Genomic DNA, 20,424 nt, shown 5'->3' on the forward strand with positions numbered 1-20,424 from the left:
TCCCATCCTCGTCGTTGTGTTGGAATGTTTCTTTGCTTAGATATGGAAAAAAATGTAAAGTTACAACAGGATTTTCACTGGAAATGATGTAAATGAGAACCTTGTGGAGAATACGGGCATTGATCCCACTACCTCTCGCATGCTAAGCAAGCACTCTATCATTTGAGCTAATTCCCCTTTGAACACTGCTTACCGGCACGGCAGAAACACAGGTTAGATAAAGCAAAATGTTAAGTTATGACAAGATTTTCACTGGGGATGATGCAAACGTAAGATGCTAAGGATAGACTGCTAATCCATTGTGCTCTGCATGCGTGGGTTCAAATCCCATCCTCGTCGTCGTGTTGGAATATTTGTTTGCTTGGATATGGAAAAAAATGTAAAGTTACAACAAGATTTTCACTGGGAATGATGTAATTGAGAACCTTATTGAGAATGTGGGTATTGATCCCACTACCTCTCGCATGCTAAGCAAGCGCTCTACCATTTGAGTTAATTCCCCTTTGAACACTGCTTACCGGCACCACAGAAACACAGGTTAGATAAAGCAAAATGTTAACTTATGACAAGATTTTCACTGGGGATGATGCAAACGTAAGATGCTAAGGATAGACTGCTAATCCATTGTGCTCTGCACGCGTGGGTTCGAATCCCATCCTCGTCGTCATGTTGGAATGTTTCTTTGCTTAGATATGGAAAAAAATGTAAAGTTACAACAAGTTTTTCACTGGGAATGATGTAAACGAGAACCTTGTGGAAAATATGGGCATTGATCCCACTACCTCTCGCATGCTAAGCAAGCGCTCTACCATTTGAGCTAATTCCCCTTTGAACACTGCTTACTGGTACGGCAGAAACACAGGTTAGATAAAGCAAAATGTTAAGTTATGACAAGATTTTCACTGGGGATGATGCAAACGTAAGATGCTAAGGATAGACTGCTAGTCCATTGTGCTCTGCACGCGTGGGTTCGAATCCCATCCTCGTCGTCGTGTCGGAATGTTTCTTTGCTTAGATATGGAAAAAAATGTAAAGTTACAACAAGATTTTCACTGGGAATGATGTAAACTTAAGATGCAAACGAGAACCTTGTGGAAAATATGGGCATTGATCCCACTACCTCTCGCATGCTAAGCAAGCGCTCTACCATTTGAGCTAATTCCCCTTTGAAGACTTCTTTTGGCACTGCAGAAACACAGGTTAGATAAGGCAAAATGTTACGTTATGACAAGATTTTCACTGGGTATGATGCAAACTGAAGATGCTAAGGCTAGATTGCTAATCCATTGTGCTCTGCATGCGTGGGTTCGAATCCCATCCTCGTCGTCGTGTTGGATATTTGTTTGACAACATCTTTAACCCTTCTTATCAACATTTGGACTAGGGATGACCTTGGCTCAAGGTCTAAAGTAGAATCTTGTGGAGAATGTGGGCATCGATCCAACTACCTCTTGCATGGGTCTACCATTTGTGCTAATTCCCCTGTGAACATGGCTTCCTGGCACTGCATCAACGCAGGTTAGATTCTGCATGATCATCTTCTTATGATAACACTGTCTTTCGTCTTGTCCTGATATCAGCTTTGGGTGACGAGGTGGCCGAGTGGTTAAGGTGATGGACTGCTAATCCATTGTGCTCTGCACGCGTGTGTTCGAATCCCATCCTCGTCGTCATGTTGGAATGTTTCTTTGCTTAGATATGGAAAAAAATGTAAAGTTACAACAAGATTTTCACTGGGAATGATGTAAACGAGAACCTTCTGGAAAATATGGGCATTGATCCCACTACCTCTCGCATGCTAAGCAAGCGCTCTACCATTTGAGCTAATTCCCCTTTGAACACTGCTTACCGGCACCACAGAAACACAGGTTAGATAAAGCAAAATGTTAAGTTATGACAAGATTTTCACTGGGGATGATGCAAACGTAAGATGCTAAGGATAGACTGCTAATCCATTGTGCTCTGCACACGTAGGTTTGAATCCCATCCTCGTCGTTGTGTTGGAATGTTTCTTTGCTTAGATATGGAAAAAAATGTGATGTTACAACAAGATTTTCACTGGGAATGATGTAAACAAGAACCTTGTGGAGAATGTGGGCATTGATCCCACTACCTCTTGCATGCTAAGCAAGCGCTCTACCATTTGAGCTAATTCCCCTTTGAACATTGCTTACTGGCACCACAGAAACACAGGTTAGATAAAGCAAAATGTTAACTTATGACAAGATTTTCACTGGGGATGATGCAAACGTAAGATGCTAAGGATAGACTGCTAATCCATTGTGCTCTGCGTGCGTGGGTTCGAATCCCATCCTCGTCGTCGTGTTGGAATATTTGTTTGCTTGGATATGGAAAAAAATGTAAAGTTACAACAAGATTTTCACTGGGAATGATGTAATTGAGAACCTTATTGAGAATGTGGGTATTGATCCCACTACCTCTCGCATGCTAAGCAAGCGCTCTACCATTTGAGTTAATTCCCCTTTGAACACTGCTTACCGGCACCACAGAAACACAGGTTAGATAAAGCAAAATGTTAACTTATGACAAGATTTTCACTGGGGATGATGCAAACGTAAAATGCTAAGGATAGACTGCTAATCCATTGTGCTCTGCATGCGTGGGTTCTAATCCCATCCTCGTCGTCGTGTTGGAATGTTTCTTTGCTTAGATATGGAAAAAAATGTAAAGTTACAACAAGATTTTCACTGGGAATGATGTAAACTTAAGATGCAAAGGAGAACCTTGTGGAGAATGTGGGCATTGATACCATTACCTCTCGCATGCTAAGCAAGCGCTCTACCATTTGAGCTAATTCCCCTTTGAAGACTTCTTTTGGCACTGCAGAAACACAGGTTAGATAAGGCAAAATGTTACGTTATGACAAGATTTTCACTGGGTATGATGCAAACTGAAGATGCTAAGGATAGACTGCTAATCCATTGTGCTCTTCATGCGTGGGTTCGAATCCCATCCTCATCATCGTGTTGGATATTTGTTTGACAACATCTTTAACCCTTCTTATCAACATTTGGACTAGGGATGACCTTGGCTCAAGGTCTAAAGTAGAATCTTGTGGAGAATGTGGGCATCGATCCAACTACCTCTTGCATGGGTCTACCATTTGTGCTAATTCCCCTGTGAACATGGCTTCCTGGCACTGCATCAACGCAGGTTAGATTCTGCATGATCATCTTCTTATGATAACACTGTCTTTCGTCTTGTCCTGATATCAGTTTTGGGTGACGAGGTGGCCGAGTGGTTAAGGTGATGGACTGCTAATCCATTGTGCTCTGCACGCGTGGGTTCGAATCCCATCCTCGTCGTCATGTTGGAATGTTTCTTTGCTTACATATGGAAAAAAATGTAAAGTTACAACAAGATTTTCACTGGGAATGATGTAAACGAGAACCTTGTGGAAAATATGGGCATTGATCCCACTACCTCTCGCATGCTAAGCAAGCGCTCTACCATTTGAGCTAATTCCCCTTTGAACACTGCTTACCGGCACCACAGAAACACAGGTTAGATAAAGCAAAATGTTAAGTTATGACAAGATTTTCACTGGGGATGATGCAAACGTAAGATGCTAAGGATAGACTGCTAATCCATTGTGCTCTGCACACGTAGGTTTGAATCCCATCCTCGTCGTTGTGTTGGAATGTTTCTTTGCTTAGATATGGAAAAAAATGTGATGTTACAACAAGATTTTCACTGGCAATGATGTAAACAAGAACCTTGTGGAGAATGTGGGCATTGATCCCACTACCTCTCGCATGCTAAGCAAGCGCTCTACCATTTGAGCTAATTCCCCTTTGAACATTGCTTACTGGCACCACAGAAACACAGGTTAGATAAAGCAAAATGTTAAGTTATGACAAGATTTTCACTGGGGATGATGCAAACGTAAGATGCTAAGGATAGACTGCTAATCCATTGTGCTCTGCATGCGTGGGTTCGAATCCCATCCTCGTCGTCGTGTTGGAATATTTGTTTGCTTGGATATGGAAAAAAATGTAAAGTTACAACAAGATTTTCACTGGGAATGATGTAATTGAGAACCTTATTGAGAATGTGGGTATTGATCCCACTACCTCTCGCATGCTAAGCAAGCGCTCTACCATTTGAGTTAATTCCCCTTTGAACACTGCTTACCGGCACCACAGAAACACAGGTTAGATAAAGCAAAATGTTAACTTATGACAAGATTTTCACTGGGGATGATGCAAACGTAAAATGCTAAGGATAGACTGCTAATCCATTGTGCTCTGCATGCGTGGGTTCTAATCCCATCCTCGTCGTCGTGTTGGAATGTTTCTTTGCTTAGATATGGAAAAAAATGTAAAGTTACAACAAGATTTTCACTGGGAATGATGTAAACTTAAGATGCAAAGGAGAACCTTGTGGAGAATGTGGGCATTGATACCATTACCTCTCGCATGCTAAGCAAGCGCTCTACCATTTGAGCTAATTCCCCTTTGAAGACTTCTTTTGGCACTGCAGAAACACAGGTTAGATAAGGCAAAATGTTACGTTATGACAAGATTTTCACTGGGTATGATGCAAACTGAAGATGCTAAGGATAGACTGCTAATCCATTGTGCTCTGCATGCGTGGGTTCGAATCCCATCCTCATCATCGTGTTGGATATTTGTTTGACAACATCTTTAACCCTTCTTATCAACATTTGGACTAGGGATGACCTTGGCTCAAGGTCTAAAGTAGAATCTTGTGGAGAATGTGGGCATCGATCCAACTACCTCTTGCATGGGTCTACCATTTGTGCTAATTCCCCTGTGAACATGGCTTCCTGGCACTGCATCAACGCAGGTTAGATTCTGCATGATCATCTTCTTATGATAACACTGTCTTTCGTCTTGTCCTGATATCAGTTTTGGGTGACGAGGTGGCCGAGTGGTTAAGGCGATGGACTGCTAATCCATTGTGCTCTGCACGCGTGGGTTCGAATCCCATCCTCGTCGTCATGTTGGAATGTTTCTTTGCTTAGATATGGAAAAAAATGTAAAGTTACAAGATGATTTTCACTGGGAATGATGTAAACGAGAACCTTGTGGAAAATATGGGCATTGAGCCCACTACCTCTCGCATGCTAAGCAAGCGCTCTACCATTTGAGCTAATTCCCCTTTGAACACTGCTTACCGGCACCACAGAAACACAGGTTAGATAAAGCAAAATGTTAAGTTATGACAAGATTTTCACTGGGGATGATGCAAACGTAAGATGCTAAGGATAGACTGCTAATCCATTGTGCTCTGCACACGTAGGTTTGAATCCCATCCTCGTCGTTGTGTTGGAATGTTTCTTTGCTTAGATATGGAAAAAAATGTGATGTTACAACAAGATTTTCACTGGCAATGATGTAAACAAGAACCTTGTGGAGAATGTGGGCATTGATCCCACTACCTCTCGCATGCTAAGCAAGCACTCTACCATTTGAGCTAATTCCCCTTTGAACATTGCTTACTGGCACCACAGAAACACAGGTTAGATAAAGCAAAATGTTAACTTATGACAAGATTTTCACTGGGGATGATGCAAACGTAAGATGCTAAGGATAGACTGCTAATCCATTGTGCTCTGCATGCGTGGGTTCGAATCCCATCCTCGTCGTCGTGTTGGAATATTTGTTTGCTTGGATATGGAAAAAAATGTAAAGTTACAACAAGATTTTCACTGGGAATGATGTAATTGAGAACCTTATTGAGAATGTGGGTATTGATCCCACTACCTCTCGCATGCTAAGCAAGCGCTCTACCATTTGAGCTAATTCCCCTTTGAACATTGCTTACTGGCTCCACAGAAACACAGGTTAGATAAAGCAAAATGTTAACTTATGACAAGATTTTCACTGGGGATGATGCAAACGTAAGATGCTAAGGATAGACTGCTAATCCATTGTGCTCTGCATGCGTGGGTTCGAATCCCATCCTCGTCGTCGTGTTGGAATGTTTCTTTGCTTAGATATAGAAAAAAATGTAAAGTTACAACAAGATTTTCACTGGGAATGATGTAAATGAGAACCTTGTGGAAAATATGGGCATTGATCCTACTACCTCTCGCATGCTAAGCAAGCACTCTACCATTTGAGCTAATTCCCCTTTGAAGACTTCTTATCTGCACCGCAGAAACACAGGTTAGATGAGGCAAAATGTTAAGTTATGACAAGATTTTCACTGGGAATGATGTAAACTTAAGATGCAAAGGAGAACCTTGTGGAGAATGTGGGCATTGATCCCACTACCTCTCGCATGCTAAGCAAGCGCTCTACCATTTGAGCTAATTCTCCTTTGAAGACTTCTTATCTGCACCGCAGAAACACAGGTTAGATGAGGCAAAATGTTAAGTTATGATAAGATTTTCAGTGGGGATGATGTAATTGAGAACCTTGTGGAGAATGTGGGCATCGATCCCACTACCTCTCGCATGCTAAGCGAGCGCTCTACCATTTGAGCTAATTCCCCTGTGAACATGGCTTCCTGGCACAGCTACAACGTGGGTTAGATAAAGCAAAATGTTAAGTTATGACAAGATTTTCACTGGGGATGATGCAAACGTAAGATGCTAAGGATAGACTGCTAATCCATTGTGCTCTGCACGCGTGGGTTCGAATCCCATCCTCGTCGTCGTGTTGGAATGTTTCTTTGCTTAGATATGGAAAAAAATGTAAAGTTACAACAAGATTTTCACTGGGAATGATGTAAATGAGAACCTTGTGGAGAATATGGGCATTGATCTCACTACCTCTCGCATGCTAAGCAAGCGCTCTACCATTTGAGCTAATTCCCCTTTGAACACTGCTTACCGGCACCGCAGAAACACAGGTTAGATAAAGCAAAATGTTAAGTTATGACAAGATTTTCACTGGGGATGATGCAAACGTAAGATGCTAAGGATAGACTGCTAATCCATTGTGCTCTGCACGCGTGGGTTCGAATCCCATCCTCGTCGTTGTGTTGGAATGTTTCTTTGCTTAGATATGGAAAAAAATGTAAAGTTACAACAAGATTTTCACTGGAAATGATGTAAATGAGAACCTTGTGGAGAATATGGGCATTGATCCCACTACCTCTCGCATGCTAAGCAAGCACTCTATCATTTGAGCTAATTCCCCTTTGAACACTGCTTACCGGCACGGCAGAAACACAGGTTAGATAAAGCAAAATGTTAAGTTATGACAAGATTTTCACTGGGGATGATGCAAACGTAAGATGCTAAGGATAGACTGCTAGTCCATTGTGCTCTGCACGCGTGCGTTCGAATCCCATCCTCGTCGTCGTGTTGGAATGTTTCTTTGCTTAGATATGGAAAAAAATGTGATGTTACAACAAGATTTTCACTGGGAATGATGTAAATGAGAACCTTGTGGAGAATATGGGCATTGATCTCACTACCTCTCGCATGCTAAGCAAGCGCTCTACCATTTGAGCTAATTCCCCTTTGAACACTGCTTATCGGCACGGCAGAAACACAGGTTAGATAAAGCAAAATGTTAAGTTATGACAAGATTTTCACTGGGGATGATGCAAACGTAAGATGCTAAGGATAGACTGCTAGTCCATTGTGCTCTGCACGCGTGGGTTCGAATCCCATCCTCGTCGTCGTGTTGGAATGTTTCTTTGCTTAGATATGGAAAAAAATTTAAAGTTACAACAAGATTTTCACTGGGAATGATGTAAACTTAAGATGCAAAGGAGAACCTTGTGGAGAATGTGGGCATTGATACCATTACCTCTCGCATGCTAAGCAAGCGCTCTACCATTTGAGCTAATTCCCCTTTGAACGCTGCTTACCGGCACCACAGAAACACAGGTTAGATAAAGCAAAATGTTAAGTTATGACAAGATTTTCACTGGGGATGATGCAAACGTAAGATGCTCAGGATAGACTGCTAATCCATTGTGCTCTGCACACGTAGGTTTGAATCCCATCCTCGTCGTCGTGTTGGAATGTTTCTTTGCTTAGATATGGAAAAAAATGTGATGTTACAACAAGATTTTCACTGGGAATGATGTAAACAAGAACCTTGTGGAGAATGTGGGCATTGATCCCACTACCTCTCGCATGCTAAGCAAGCGCTCTACCATTTGAGCTAATTCCCCTTTGAACATTGCTTACTGGCACCACAGAAACACAGGTTAGATAAAGCAAAATGTTAACTTATGACAAGATTTTCACTGGGGATGATGCAAACGTAAGATGCTAAGGATAGACTGCTAATCCATTGTGCTCTGCATGCGTGGGTTCGAATCCCATCCTCGTCGTCGTGTTGGAATATTTGTTTGCTTGGATATGGAAAAAAATGTAAAGTTACAACAAGATTTTCACTGGGAATGATGTAATTGAGAACCTTATTGAGAATGTGGGTATTGATCCCACTACCTCTCGCATGCTAAGCAAGCGCTCTACCATTTGAGTTAATTCCCCTTTGAACACTGCTTACCGGCACCACAGAAACACAGGTTAGATAAAGCAAAATGTTAACTTATGACAAGATTTTCACTGGGGATGATGCAAACGTAAGATGCTAAGGATAGACTGCTAATCCATTGTGCTCTGCATGCGTGGGTTCGAATCCCATCCTCGTCGTCGTGTTGGAATGTTTCTTTGCTTAGATATAGAAAAAAATGTAAAGTTACAACAAGATTTTCACTGGGAATGATGTAAATGAGAACCTTGTGGAAAATATGGGCATTGATCCTACTACCTCTCGCATGATAAGCAAGCACTCTACCATTTGAGCTAATTCCCCTTTGAAGACTTCTTATCTGCACCGCAGAAACACAGGTTAGATGAGGCAAAATGTTAAGTTATGACAAGATTTTCACTGGGAATGATGTAAACTTAAGATGCAAAGGAGAACCTTGTGGAGAATGTGGGCATTGATCCCACTATCTCTCGCATGCTAAGCAAGCGCTCTACCATTTGAGCTAATTCTCCTTTGAAGACTTCTTATCTGCACCGCAGAAACACAGGTTAGATGAGGCAAAATGTTAAGTTATGATAAGATTTTCAGTGGGGATGATGTAATTGAGAACCTTGTGGAGAAAGTGGGCATCGATCCCACTACCTCTCGCATGCTAAGCGAGCGCTCTACCATTTGAGCTAATTCCCCTGTGAACATGTCTTCCTGGCACAGCTACAACGTGGGTTAGATAAAGCAAAATGTTAAGTTATGACAAGATTTTCACTGGGGATGATGCAAACGTAAGATGCTAAGGATAGACTGCTAATCCATTGTGCTCTGCACGCGTGGGTTCGAATCCCATCCTCGTCGTCGTGTTGGAATGTTTCTTTGCTTAGATATGGAAAAAAATGTAAAGTTACAACAAGATTTTCACTGGGAATGATGTAAATGAGAACCTTGTGGAGAATATGGGCATTGATCTCACTACCTCTCGCATGCTAAGCAAGCGCTCTACCATTTGAGCTAATTCCCCTTTGAACACTGCTTACCGGCACTGCAGAAACACAGGTTAGATAAAGCAAACTGTTAAGTTATGACAAGATTTTCACTGGGGATGATGCAAACGTAAGATGCTAAGGATAGACTGCTAATCCATTGTGCTCTGCACGCGTGGGTTCGAATCCCATCCTCGTCGTTGTGTTGGAATGTTTCTTTGCTTAGATATGGAAAAAAATGTAAAGTTACAACAAGATTTTCACTGGAAATGATGTAAATGAGAACCTTGTGGAGAATATGGGCATTGATCCCACTACCTCTCGCATGCTAAGCAAGCACTCTATCATTTGAGCTAATTCCCCTTTGAACACTGCTTACCGGCACGGCAGAAACACAGGTTAGATAAAGCAAAATGTTAAGTTATGACAAGATTTTCACTGGGGATGATGCAAACGTAAGATGCTAAGGATAGACTGCTAGTCCATTGTGCTCTGCACGCGTGGGTTCGAATCCCATCCTCGTCGTCGTGTTGGAATGTTTCTTTGCTTAGATATGGAAAAAAATGTGATGTTACAACAAGATTTTCACTGGGAATGATGTAAATGAGAACCTTGTGGAGAATATGGGCATTGATCTCACTACCTCTCGCATGCTAAGCAAGCGCTCTACCATTTGAGCTAATTCCCCTTTGAACACTGCTTACCGGCACGGCAGAAACACAGGTTAGATAAAGCAAAATGTTAAGTTATGACAAGATTTTCACTGGGGATGATGCAAACGTAAGATGCTAAGGATAGACTGCTAGTCCATTGTGCTCTGCACGCGTGGGTTCGAATCCCATCCTCGTCGTCGTGTTGGAATGTTTTTTTGCTTAGATATGGAAAAAAATGTAAAGTTACAACAAGATTTTCACTGGGAATGATGTAAACTTAAGATGCAAAGGAGAACCTTTTGGAGAATGTGGGCATTGATACCATTACCTCTCGCATGCTAAGCAAGCGCTCTACCATTTGAGCTAATTCCCCTTTGAAGACTTCTTTTGGCACTGCAGAAACACAGGTTAGATAAGGCAAAATGTTACGTTATGACAAGATTTTCACTGGGTATGATGCAAACTGAAGATGCTAAGGATAGACTGCTAATCCATTGTGCTCTGCATGCGTGGGTTCGAATCCCATCCTCGTCGTCGTGTTGGATATTTGTTTGACAACATCTTTAACCCTTCTTATCAACATTTGGACTAGGGATGACCTTGGCTCAAGGTCTAAAGTAGAATCTTGTGGAGAATGTGGGCATCGATCCAACTACCTCTTGCATGGGTCTACCATTTGTGCTAATTCCCCTGTGAACATGGCTTCCTGGCACTGCATCAACGCAGGTTAGATTCTGCATGATCATCTTCTTATGATAACACTGTCTTTCGTCTTGTCCTGATATCAGTTTTGGGTGACGAGGTGGCCGAGTGGTTAAGGTGATGGACTGCTAATCCATTGTGCTCTGCACGCGTGGGTTCGAATCCCATCCTTGTCGTCATGTTGGAATGTTTCTTTGCTTAGATATGGAAAAAAATGTAAAGTTACAACAAGATTTTCACTGGGAATGATGTAAACGACAACCTTGTGGAAAATATGGGCATTGATCCCACTACCTCTCGCATGCTAAGCAAGCGCTCTACCATTTGAGCTAATTCCCCTTTGAACACTGCTTACCGGCACCACAGAAACACAGGTTAGATAAAGCAAAATGTTAAGTTATGACAAGATTTTCACTGGGGATGATGCAAACGTAAGATGCTAAGGATAGACTGCTAATCCATTGTGCTCTGCACACGTAGGTTTGAATCCCATCCTCGTCGTTGTGTTGGAATGTTTCTTTGCTTAGATATGGAAAAAAATGTGATGTTACAACAAGATTTTCACTGGGAATGATGTAAACAAGAACCTTGTGGAGAATGTGGGCATTGATCCCACTACCTCTCGCATGCTAAGCAAGCGCTCTACCATTTGAGCTAATTCCCCTTTGAACATTGCTTACTGGCACCACAGAAACACAGGTTAGATAAAGCAAAATGTTAACTTATGACAAGATTTTCACTGGGGATGATGCAAACGTAAGATGCTAAGGATAGACTGCTAATCCATTGTGCTCTGCATGCGTGGGTTCGAATCCCATCCTCGTCGTCGTGTTGGAATATTTGTTTGCTTGGATATGGAAAAAAATGTAAAGTTACAACAAGATTTTCACTGGGAATGATGTAATTGAGAACCTTATTGAGAATGTGGGTATTGATCCCACTACCTCTCGCATGCTAAGCAAGTGCTCTACCATTTGAGTTAATTCCCCTTTGAACACTGCTTACCGGCACCACAGAAACACAGGTTAGATAAAGCAAAATGTTAACTTATGACAAGATTTTCACTGGGGATGATGCAAACGTAAGATGCTAAGGATAGACTGCTAATCCATTGTGCTCTGCATGCGTGGGTTCGAATCCCATCCTCGTCGTCGTGTTGGAATGTTTCTTTGCTTAGATATGGAAAAAAATGTAAAGTTACAACAAGATTTTCACTGGGAATGATGTAAATGAGAACCTTGTGGAAAATGTGGGCATTGATCCTACTACCTCTCGCATGCTAAGCAAGCACTCTATCATTTGAGCTAATTCCCCTTTGAAGACTTCTTATCTGCACCGCAGAAACACAGGTTAGATGAGGCAAAATGTTAAGTTATGACAAGATTTTCACTGGGAATGATGTAAACTTAAGATGCAAAGGAGAACCTTGTGGAGAATGTGGGCATTGATACCATTACCTCTCGCATGCTAAGCAAGCGCTCTACCATTTGAGCTAATTCCCCTTTGAAGACTTCTTTTGGCACTGCAGAAACACAGGTTAGATAAGGCAAAATGTTACGTTATGACAAGATTTTCACTGGGTATGATGCAAACTGAAGATGCTAAGGATAGACTGCTAATCCATTGTGCTCTGCATGCGTGGGTTCGAATCCCATCCTCGTCGTCGTGTTGGATATTTGTTTGACAACATCTTTAACCCTTCTTATCAACATTTGGACTAGGGATGACCTTGGCTCAAAGTCTAATGTAGAATCTTGTGGAGAATGTGGGCATCGATCCAACTACCTCTTGCATGGGTCTACCATTTGTGCTAATTCCCCTGTGAACATGGCTTCCTGGCACTGCATCAACGCAGGTTAGATTCTGCATGATCATCTTCTTATGATAACACTGTCTTTCGTCTTTTCCTGATATCAGTTTTGGGTGACGAGGTGGCGGAGTGGTTAAGGCGATGGACTGCTAATCCATTGTGCTCTGCACGCGTGGGTTCGAATCCCATCCTCGTCGTCATGTTGGAATGTTTCTTTGCTTAGATATGGAAAAAAATGTAAAGTTACAACAAGATTTTCACTGGGAATGATGTAAACGAGAACCTTGTGGAAAATATGGGCATTGATCCCACTACCTCTCGCATGCTAAGCAAGCACTCTACCATTTGAGCTAATTCCCCTTTGAACACTGCTTACCGGCACCACAGAAACACAGGTTAGATAAAGCAAAATGTTAAGTTATGACAAGATTTTCACTGGGGATGATGCAAACGTAAGATGCTAAGGATAGACTGCTAATCCATTGTGCTCTGCACACGTAGGTTTGAATCCCATCCTCGTCGTTGTGTTGGAATGTTTCTTTGCTTAGATATGGAAAAAAATGTGATGTTACAACAAGATTTTCACTGGGAATGATGTAAATGAGAACCTTGTGGAGAATATGGGCATTGATCTCACTACCTCTCGCATGCTAAGCAAGCGCTCTACCATTTGAGCTAATTCCCCTTTGAACACTGCTTACCGGCACGGCAGAAACACAGGTTAGATAAAGCAAAATGTTAAGTTATGACAAGATTTTCACTGGGGATGATGCAAACGTAAGATGCTAAGGATAGACTGCTAGTCCATTGTGCTCTGCACGCGTGGGTTCGAATCCCATCCTCGTCGTTGTGTTGGAATGTTTCTTTGCTTAGATATGGAAAAAAATGTAAAGTTACAACAAGATTTTCACTGGGAATGATGTAAACTTAAGATGCAAAGGAGAACCTTGTGGAGAATGTGGGCATTGATACCATTACCTCTCGCATGCTAAGCAAGGGCTCTACCATTTGAGCTAATTCCCCTTTGAAGACCTCTTTTGGCACTGCAGAAACACAGGTTAGATAAGGCAAAATGTTCCGTTATGACAAGATTTTCACTGGGTATGATGCAAACTGAAGATGCTAAGGATAGACTGCTAATCCATTGTGCTCTGCATGCGTGGGTTCGAATCCCATCCTCGTCGTCGTGTTGGATATTTGTTTGACAACATCTTTAACCCTTCTTATCAACATTTGGACTAGGGATGACCTTGGCTCAAGGTCTAAAGTAGAATCTTGTGGAGAATGTGGGCATCGATCCAACTACCTCTTGCATGGGTCTACCATTTGTGCTAATTCCCCTGTGAACATGGCTTCCTGGCACTGCATCAACGCAGGTTAGATTCCGCATGATCATCTTCTTATGATAACACTGTCTTTCGTCTTGTCCTGATATCAGTTTTGGGTGACGAGGTGGCCGAGTGGTTAAGGCGATGGACTGCTAATCCATTGTGCTCTGCACGCGTGGGTTCGAATCCCATCATTGTCGTCATGTTGGAATGTTTCTTTGCTTAGATATGGAAAAAAATGTAAAGTTATGACAAGATTTTCACTGGGGATGATGCAAACGTAAGATGCTAAGGATAGACTGCTAATCCATTGTGCTCTGCACACGTAGGTTTGAATCCCATCCTCGTCGTTGTGTTGGAATGTTTCTTTGCTTAGATATGGAAAAAAATGTGATGTTACAACAAGATTTTCACTGGGAATGATGTAAATGAGAACCTTGTGGAGTATATGGGCATTGATCTCACTACCTCTCGCATGCTAAGCAAGCGCTCTACCATTTGAGCTAATTCCCCTTTGAACACTGCTTACCGGCACCACAGAAACACAGGTTAGATAAAGCAAAATGTTAACTTATGACAAGATTTTCACTGGGGATGATGCAAACGTAAGATGCTAAGGATAGACTGCTAATCCATTGTGCTCTGCATGCGTGGGTTCGAATCCCATCCTCGTCGTCGTGTTGGAATGTTTCTTTGCTTAGATATGGAAAAAAATGTAAAGTTACAACAAGATTTTCACTGGGAATGATGTAAATGAGAACCTTGTGGAAAATGTGGGCATTGATCCTACTACCTCTCGCATGCTAAGCAAGCACTATACCATTTGAGCTAATTCCCCTTTGAAGACTTCTTATCTGCACCGCAGAAACACAGGTTAGATGAGGCAAAATGTTAAGTTATGACAAGACTTTCACTGGGAATGATGTAAACTTAAGATGCAAAGGAGAACCTTGTGGAGAATGTGGGCATTGATACCATTACCTCTCGCATGCTAAGCAAGCGCTCTACCATTTGAGCTAATTCCCCTTTGAAGACTTCTTTTGGCACTGCAGAAGCACAGGTTAGATAAGGCAAAATGTTACGTTATGACAAGATTTTCACTGGGTATGATGCAAACTGAAGATGCTAAGGATAGACTGCTAATCCATTGTGCTCTGCATGCGTGGGTTCGAATCCCATCCTCGTCGTCGTGTTGGATATTTGTTTGACAACATCTTTAACCCTTCTTATCAACATTTGGACTAGGGATGACCTTGGCTCAAGGTCTAAAGTACAATCTTGTGGAGAATGTGGGCATCGATCCAACTACCTCTTGCATGGGTCTACCATTTGTGCTAATTCCCCTGTGAACATGGCTTCCTGGCACTGCATCAACGCAGGTTAGATTCTGCATGATCATCTTCTTATGATAACACTGTCTTTCGTCTTTTCCTGATATCAGTTTTGGGTGACGAGGTGGCGGAGTGGTTAAGGCGATGGACTGCTAATCCATTGTGCTCTGCACGCGTGGGTTCGAATCCCATCCTCGTCGTCATGTTGGAATGTTTCTTTGCTTAGATATGGAAAAAAATGTAAAGTTACAACAAGATTTTCACTGGGAATGATGTAAACGAGAACCTTGTGGAAAATATGGGCATTGATCCCACTACCTCTCGCATGCTAAGCAAGCACTCTACCATTTGAGCTAATTCCCCTTTGAACACTGCTTACCGGCACCACAGAAACACAGGTTAGATAAAGCAAAATGTTAAGTTATGACAAGATTTTCACTGGGGATGATGCAAACGTAAGATGCTAAGGATAGACTGCTAATCCATTGTGCTCTGCACACGTAGGTTTGAATCCCATCCTCGTCGTTGTGTTGGAATGTTTCTTTGCTTAGATATGGAAAAAAATGTGATGTTACAACAAGATTTTCACTGGGAATGATGTAAACAAGAACCTTGTGGAGAATGTGGGCATTGATCCCACTACCTCTTGCATGCTAAGCAAGCGCTCTACCATTTGAGCTAATTCCCCTTTGAACATTGCTTACTGGCACCACAGAAACACAGGTTAGATAAAGCAAAATGTTAAGTTATGACAAGATTTTCACTGGGGATGATGCAAACGTAAGATGCTAAGGATAGACTGCTAATCCATTGTGCTCTGCATGCGTGGGTTCGAATCCCATCCTCGTCGTCGTGTTGGAATATTTGTTTGCTTGGATATGGAAAAAAATGTAAAGTTACAACAAGATTTTCACTGGGAATGATGTAATTGAGAACCTTATTGAGAATGTGGGTATTGATCCCACTACCTCTCGCATGCTAAGCAAGCGCTCTACCATTTGAGTTAATTCCCCTTTGAACACTGCTTACCGGCACCACAGAAACACAGGTTAGATAAAGCAAAATGTTAACTTATGACAAGATTTTCACTGGGGATGATGCAAACGTAAGATGCTAAGGATAGACTGCTAATCCATTGTGCTCTGCATGCGTGGGTTCGAATCCCATCCTCGTCGTCGTGTTGGAATGTTTCTTTGCTTAGATATGGAAAAAAATGTAAAGTTACAACAAGATTTTCACTGGGAATGATGTAAATGAGAACCTTGTGGAAAATGTGGGCATTGATCCTACTACCTCTCGCATGCTAAGCAAGCACTCTACCATTTGAGCTAATTCCCCTTTGAAGACTTCTTATCTGCACCGCAGAAACACAGGTTAGATGAGGCAAAATGTTAAGTTATGACAAGACTTTCACTGGGAATGATGTAAACTTAAGATGCAAAGGAGAACCTTGTGGAGAATGTGGGCATTGATACCATTACCTCTCGCATGCTAAGCAAGCGCTCTACCATTTGAGCTAATTCCCCTTTGAAGACTTCTTTTGGCACTGCAGAAGCACAGGTTAGATAAGGCAAAATGTTACGTTATGACAAGATTTTCACTGGGTATGATGCAAACTGAAGATGCTAAGGATAGACTGCTAATCCATTGTGCTCTGCATGCGTGGGTTCGAATCCCATCCTCGTCGTCGTGTTGGATATTTGTTTGACAACATCTTTAACCCTTCTTATCAACATTTGGACTAGGGATGACCTTGGCTCAAGGTCTAAAGTACAATCTTGTGGAGAATGTGGGCATCGATCCAACTACCTCTTGCATGGGTCTACCATTTGTGCTAATTCCCCTGTGAACATGGCTTCCTGGCACTGCATCAACGCAGGTTAGATTCTGCATGATCATCTTCTTATGATAACACTGTCTTTCGTCTTTTCCTGATATCAGTTTTGGGTGACGAGGTGGCGGAGTGGTTAAGGTGATGGACTGCTAATCCATTGTGCTCTGCACGCGTGGGTTCGAATCCCATCCTCGTCGTCATGTTGGAATGTTTCTTTGCTTAGATATGGAAAAAAATGTAAAGTTACAACAAGATTTTCACTGGGAATGATGTAAACGAGAACCTTGTGGAAAATATGGGCATTGATCCCACTACCTCTCGCATGCTAAGCAAGCACTCTACCATTTGAGCTAATTCCCCTTTGAACACTGCTTACCGGCACCACAGAAACACAGGTTAGATAAAGCAAAATGTTAAGTTATGACAAGATTTTCACTGGGGATGATGCAAACGTAAGATGCTAAGGATAGACTGCTAATCCATTGTGCTCTGCACACGTAGGTTTGAATCCCATCCTCGTCGTTGTGTTGGAATGTTTCTTTGCTTAGATATGGAAAAAAATGTGATGTTACAACAAGATTTTCACTGGGAATGATGTAAACAAGAACCTTGTGGAGAATGTGGGCATTGATCCCACTACCTCTTGCATGCTAAGCAAGCGCTCTACCATTTGAGCTAATTCCCCTTTGAACATTGCTTACTGGCACCACAGAAACACAGGTTAGATAAAGCAAAATGTTAAGTTATGACAAGATTTTCACTGGGGATGATGCAAACGTAAGATGCTAAGGATAGACTGCTAATCCATTGTGCTCTGCATGCGTGGGTTCGAATCCCATCCTCGTCGTCGTGTTGGAATATTTGTTTGCTTGGATATGGAAAAAAATGTAAAGTTACAACAAGATTTTCACTGGGAATGATGTAATTGAGAACCTTATTGAGAATGTGGGTATTGATCCCACTACCTCTCGCATGCTAAGCAAGCGCTCTACCATTTGAGTTAATTCCCCTTTGAACACTGCTTACCGGCACCACAGAAACACAGGTTAGATAAAGCAAAATGTTAACTTATGACAAGATTTTCACTGGGGATGATGCAAACGTAAGATGCTAAGGATAGACTGCTAATCCATTGTGCTCTGCATGCGTGGGTTCGAATCCCATCCTCGTCGTCGTGTTGGAATGTTTCTTTGCTTAGATATGGAAAAAAATGTAAAGTTACAACAAGATTTTCACTGGGAATGATGTAAATGAGAACCTTGTGGAAAATGTGGGCATTGATCCTACTACCTCTCGCATGCTAAGCAAGCACTCTACCATTTGAGCTAATTCCCCTTTGAAGACTTCTTATCTGCACCGCAGAAACACAGGTTAGATGAGGCAAAATGTTAAGTTATGACAAGATGTTCACTGGGAATGATGTAAACTTAAGATGCAAAGGAGAACCTTGTGGAGAATGTGGGCATTGATCCCACTACCTCTCGCATGCTAAGCAAGCGCTCTACCATTTGAGCTAATTCCCCTTTGAAGACTTCTTATCTGCACCGCAGAAACACAGGTTAGATGAGGCAAAATGTTAAGTTATGATAAGATTTTCAGTGGGGATGATGTAATTGAGAACCTTGTGGAGAATGTGGGCATCGATCCCACTACCTCTCGCATGCTAAGCGAGCGCTCTACCATTTGAGCTAATTCCCCTGTGAACATGGCTTCCCGGCACAGCTACAACGTGGGTTAGATAAAGCAAAATGTTAAGTTATGACAAGATTTTCACTGGGGATGATGCAAACGTAAGATGCTAAGGATAGACTGCTAATCCATTGTGCTCTGCACGCGTGGGTTCGAATCCCATCCTCGTCGTCGTGTTGGAATGTTTCTTTGCTTAGATATGGAAAAAAATGTAACGTTACAACAAGATTTTCACTGGGAATGATGTAAATGAGAACCTTGTGGAGAATATGGGCATTGATCTCACTACCTCTCGCATGCTAAGCAAGCGCTCTACCATTTGAGCTAATTCCCCTTTGAACAGTGCTTACCGGCACCGCAGAAACACAGGTTAGATAAAGCAAAATGTTAAGTTATGACAAGATTTTCACTGGGGATGATGCAAACGTAAGATGCTAAGGATAGACTGCTAATCCATTGTGCTCTGCACGCGTGGGTTCGAATCCCATCCTCGTCGTTGTGTTGGAATGTTTCTTTGCTTAGATATGGAAAAAAATGTAAAGTTACAACAAGATTTTCACTGGAAATGATGTAAATGAGAACCTTGTGGAGAATATGGGCATTGATCCCACTACCTCTTGCATGCTAAGCAAGCACTCTATCATTTGAGCTAATTCCCCTTTGAACACTGCTTACCGGCACGGCAGAAACACAGGTTAGATAAAGCAAAATGTTAAGTTATGACAAGATTTTCACTGGGGATGATGCAAACGTAAGATGCTAAGGATAGACTGCTAGTCCATTGTGCTCTGCACGCGTGGGTTCGAATCCCATCCTCGTCGTCGTGTTGGAATGTTTCTTTGCTTAGATATGGAAAAAAATGTAAAGTTACAACAAGATTTTCACTGGAAATGATGTAAACTTAAGATGCAAAGGAGAACCTTGTGGAGAACGTGGGCATTGATAACATTACCTCTCGCATGCTAAGCAAGCGCTCTACCATTTGAGCTAATTCCCCTTTGAACATTGCTTACCGGCACCACAGAAACACAGGTTAGATAAAGCAAAATGTTAACTTATGACAAGATTTTCACTGGGGATGATGCAAACGTAAAATGCTAAGGATAGACTGCTAATCCATTGTGCTCTGCATGCGTGGGTTCTAATCCCATCCTCGTCGTCGTGTTGGAATGTTTCTTTGCTTAGATATGGAAAAAAATGTAAAGTTACAACAAGATTTTCACTGGGAATGATGTAAACTTAAGATGCAAAGGAGAACCTTGTGGAGAATGTGGGCATTAATACCATTACCTCTCGCATGCTAAGCAAGCGCTCTACCATTTGAGCTAATTCCCCTTTGAAGACTTCTTATTGGCACCGCAGAAACACAGGTTAGATAAGGCAAAATGTTACGTTATGACAAGATTTTCACTGGGTATGATGCAAACGTAAGATGCTAAGGATAGACTGCTAGTCCATTGTGCTCTGCACGCGTGGGTTCGAATCCCATCCTCGTCGTCGTGTTGGAATGTTTCTTTGCTTAGATATGGAAAAAAATGTAAAGTTACAAAAAGATTTTCACTGGAAATGATGTAAATGAGAACCTTGTGGAGAATATGGGCATTGATCCCACTACCTCTCGCATGCTAAGCAAGCACTCTATCATTTGAGCTAATT

At 42.0% G+C, this 20,424-nt stretch overlaps 13 non-coding genes across 13 annotated transcripts; 8 read left to right on the forward strand and 5 right to left on the reverse strand.

The window, feature by feature from the left end:
• Window positions 1-1,588: 1,588 nt before the first annotated feature.
• Window positions 1,589-1,670, forward strand: trnas-gcu (transfer RNA serine (anticodon GCU)). The gene has a single exon. It is a non-coding gene; the product is annotated as a tRNA-Ser (tRNA).
• A 415-nt stretch (window positions 1,671-2,085) lies between these two features.
• trnaa-agc (transfer RNA alanine (anticodon AGC)) lies at window positions 2,086-2,158 on the reverse strand. The gene has a single exon. It is a non-coding gene; the product is annotated as a tRNA-Ala (tRNA).
• A 1,086-nt stretch (window positions 2,159-3,244) lies between these two features.
• Window positions 3,245-3,326, forward strand: trnas-gcu (transfer RNA serine (anticodon GCU)). Its single transcript has one exon. It is a non-coding gene; the product is annotated as a tRNA-Ser (tRNA).
• A 1,574-nt stretch (window positions 3,327-4,900) lies between these two features.
• trnas-gcu (transfer RNA serine (anticodon GCU)) lies at window positions 4,901-4,982 on the forward strand. Its single transcript has one exon. It is a non-coding gene; the product is annotated as a tRNA-Ser (tRNA).
• Window positions 4,983-6,410: 1,428 nt separating this feature from the next.
• On the reverse strand, window positions 6,411-6,483 carry trnaa-agc (transfer RNA alanine (anticodon AGC)). The gene has a single exon. It is a non-coding gene; the product is annotated as a tRNA-Ala (tRNA).
• Window positions 6,484-10,870: 4,387 nt separating this feature from the next.
• On the forward strand, window positions 10,871-10,952 carry trnas-gcu (transfer RNA serine (anticodon GCU)). Its single transcript has one exon. It is a non-coding gene; the product is annotated as a tRNA-Ser (tRNA).
• A 1,749-nt stretch (window positions 10,953-12,701) lies between these two features.
• Window positions 12,702-12,783, forward strand: trnas-gcu (transfer RNA serine (anticodon GCU)). Its single transcript has one exon. It is a non-coding gene; the product is annotated as a tRNA-Ser (tRNA).
• A 1,249-nt stretch (window positions 12,784-14,032) lies between these two features.
• On the forward strand, window positions 14,033-14,114 carry trnas-gcu (transfer RNA serine (anticodon GCU)). Its single transcript has one exon. It is a non-coding gene; the product is annotated as a tRNA-Ser (tRNA).
• Window positions 14,115-15,363: 1,249 nt separating this feature from the next.
• trnas-gcu (transfer RNA serine (anticodon GCU)) lies at window positions 15,364-15,445 on the forward strand. The gene has a single exon. It is a non-coding gene; the product is annotated as a tRNA-Ser (tRNA).
• A 415-nt stretch (window positions 15,446-15,860) lies between these two features.
• On the reverse strand, window positions 15,861-15,933 carry trnaa-agc (transfer RNA alanine (anticodon AGC)). The gene has a single exon. It is a non-coding gene; the product is annotated as a tRNA-Ala (tRNA).
• A 1,261-nt stretch (window positions 15,934-17,194) lies between these two features.
• trnas-gcu (transfer RNA serine (anticodon GCU)) lies at window positions 17,195-17,276 on the forward strand. Its single transcript has one exon. It is a non-coding gene; the product is annotated as a tRNA-Ser (tRNA).
• Window positions 17,277-17,691: 415 nt separating this feature from the next.
• On the reverse strand, window positions 17,692-17,764 carry trnaa-agc (transfer RNA alanine (anticodon AGC)). The gene has a single exon. It is a non-coding gene; the product is annotated as a tRNA-Ala (tRNA).
• A 940-nt stretch (window positions 17,765-18,704) lies between these two features.
• Window positions 18,705-18,777, reverse strand: trnaa-agc (transfer RNA alanine (anticodon AGC)). The gene has a single exon. It is a non-coding gene; the product is annotated as a tRNA-Ala (tRNA).
• Between the last annotated feature and the right edge of the window lie 1,647 nt (window positions 18,778-20,424).

The sequence above is a fragment of the Labrus mixtus genome, chromosome 14 (assembly GCF_963584025.1).
Source record: "Labrus mixtus chromosome 14, fLabMix1.1, whole genome shotgun sequence".
NCBI classification, from domain to species: Eukaryota; Metazoa; Chordata; class Actinopteri; order Labriformes; family Labridae; genus Labrus; species Labrus mixtus.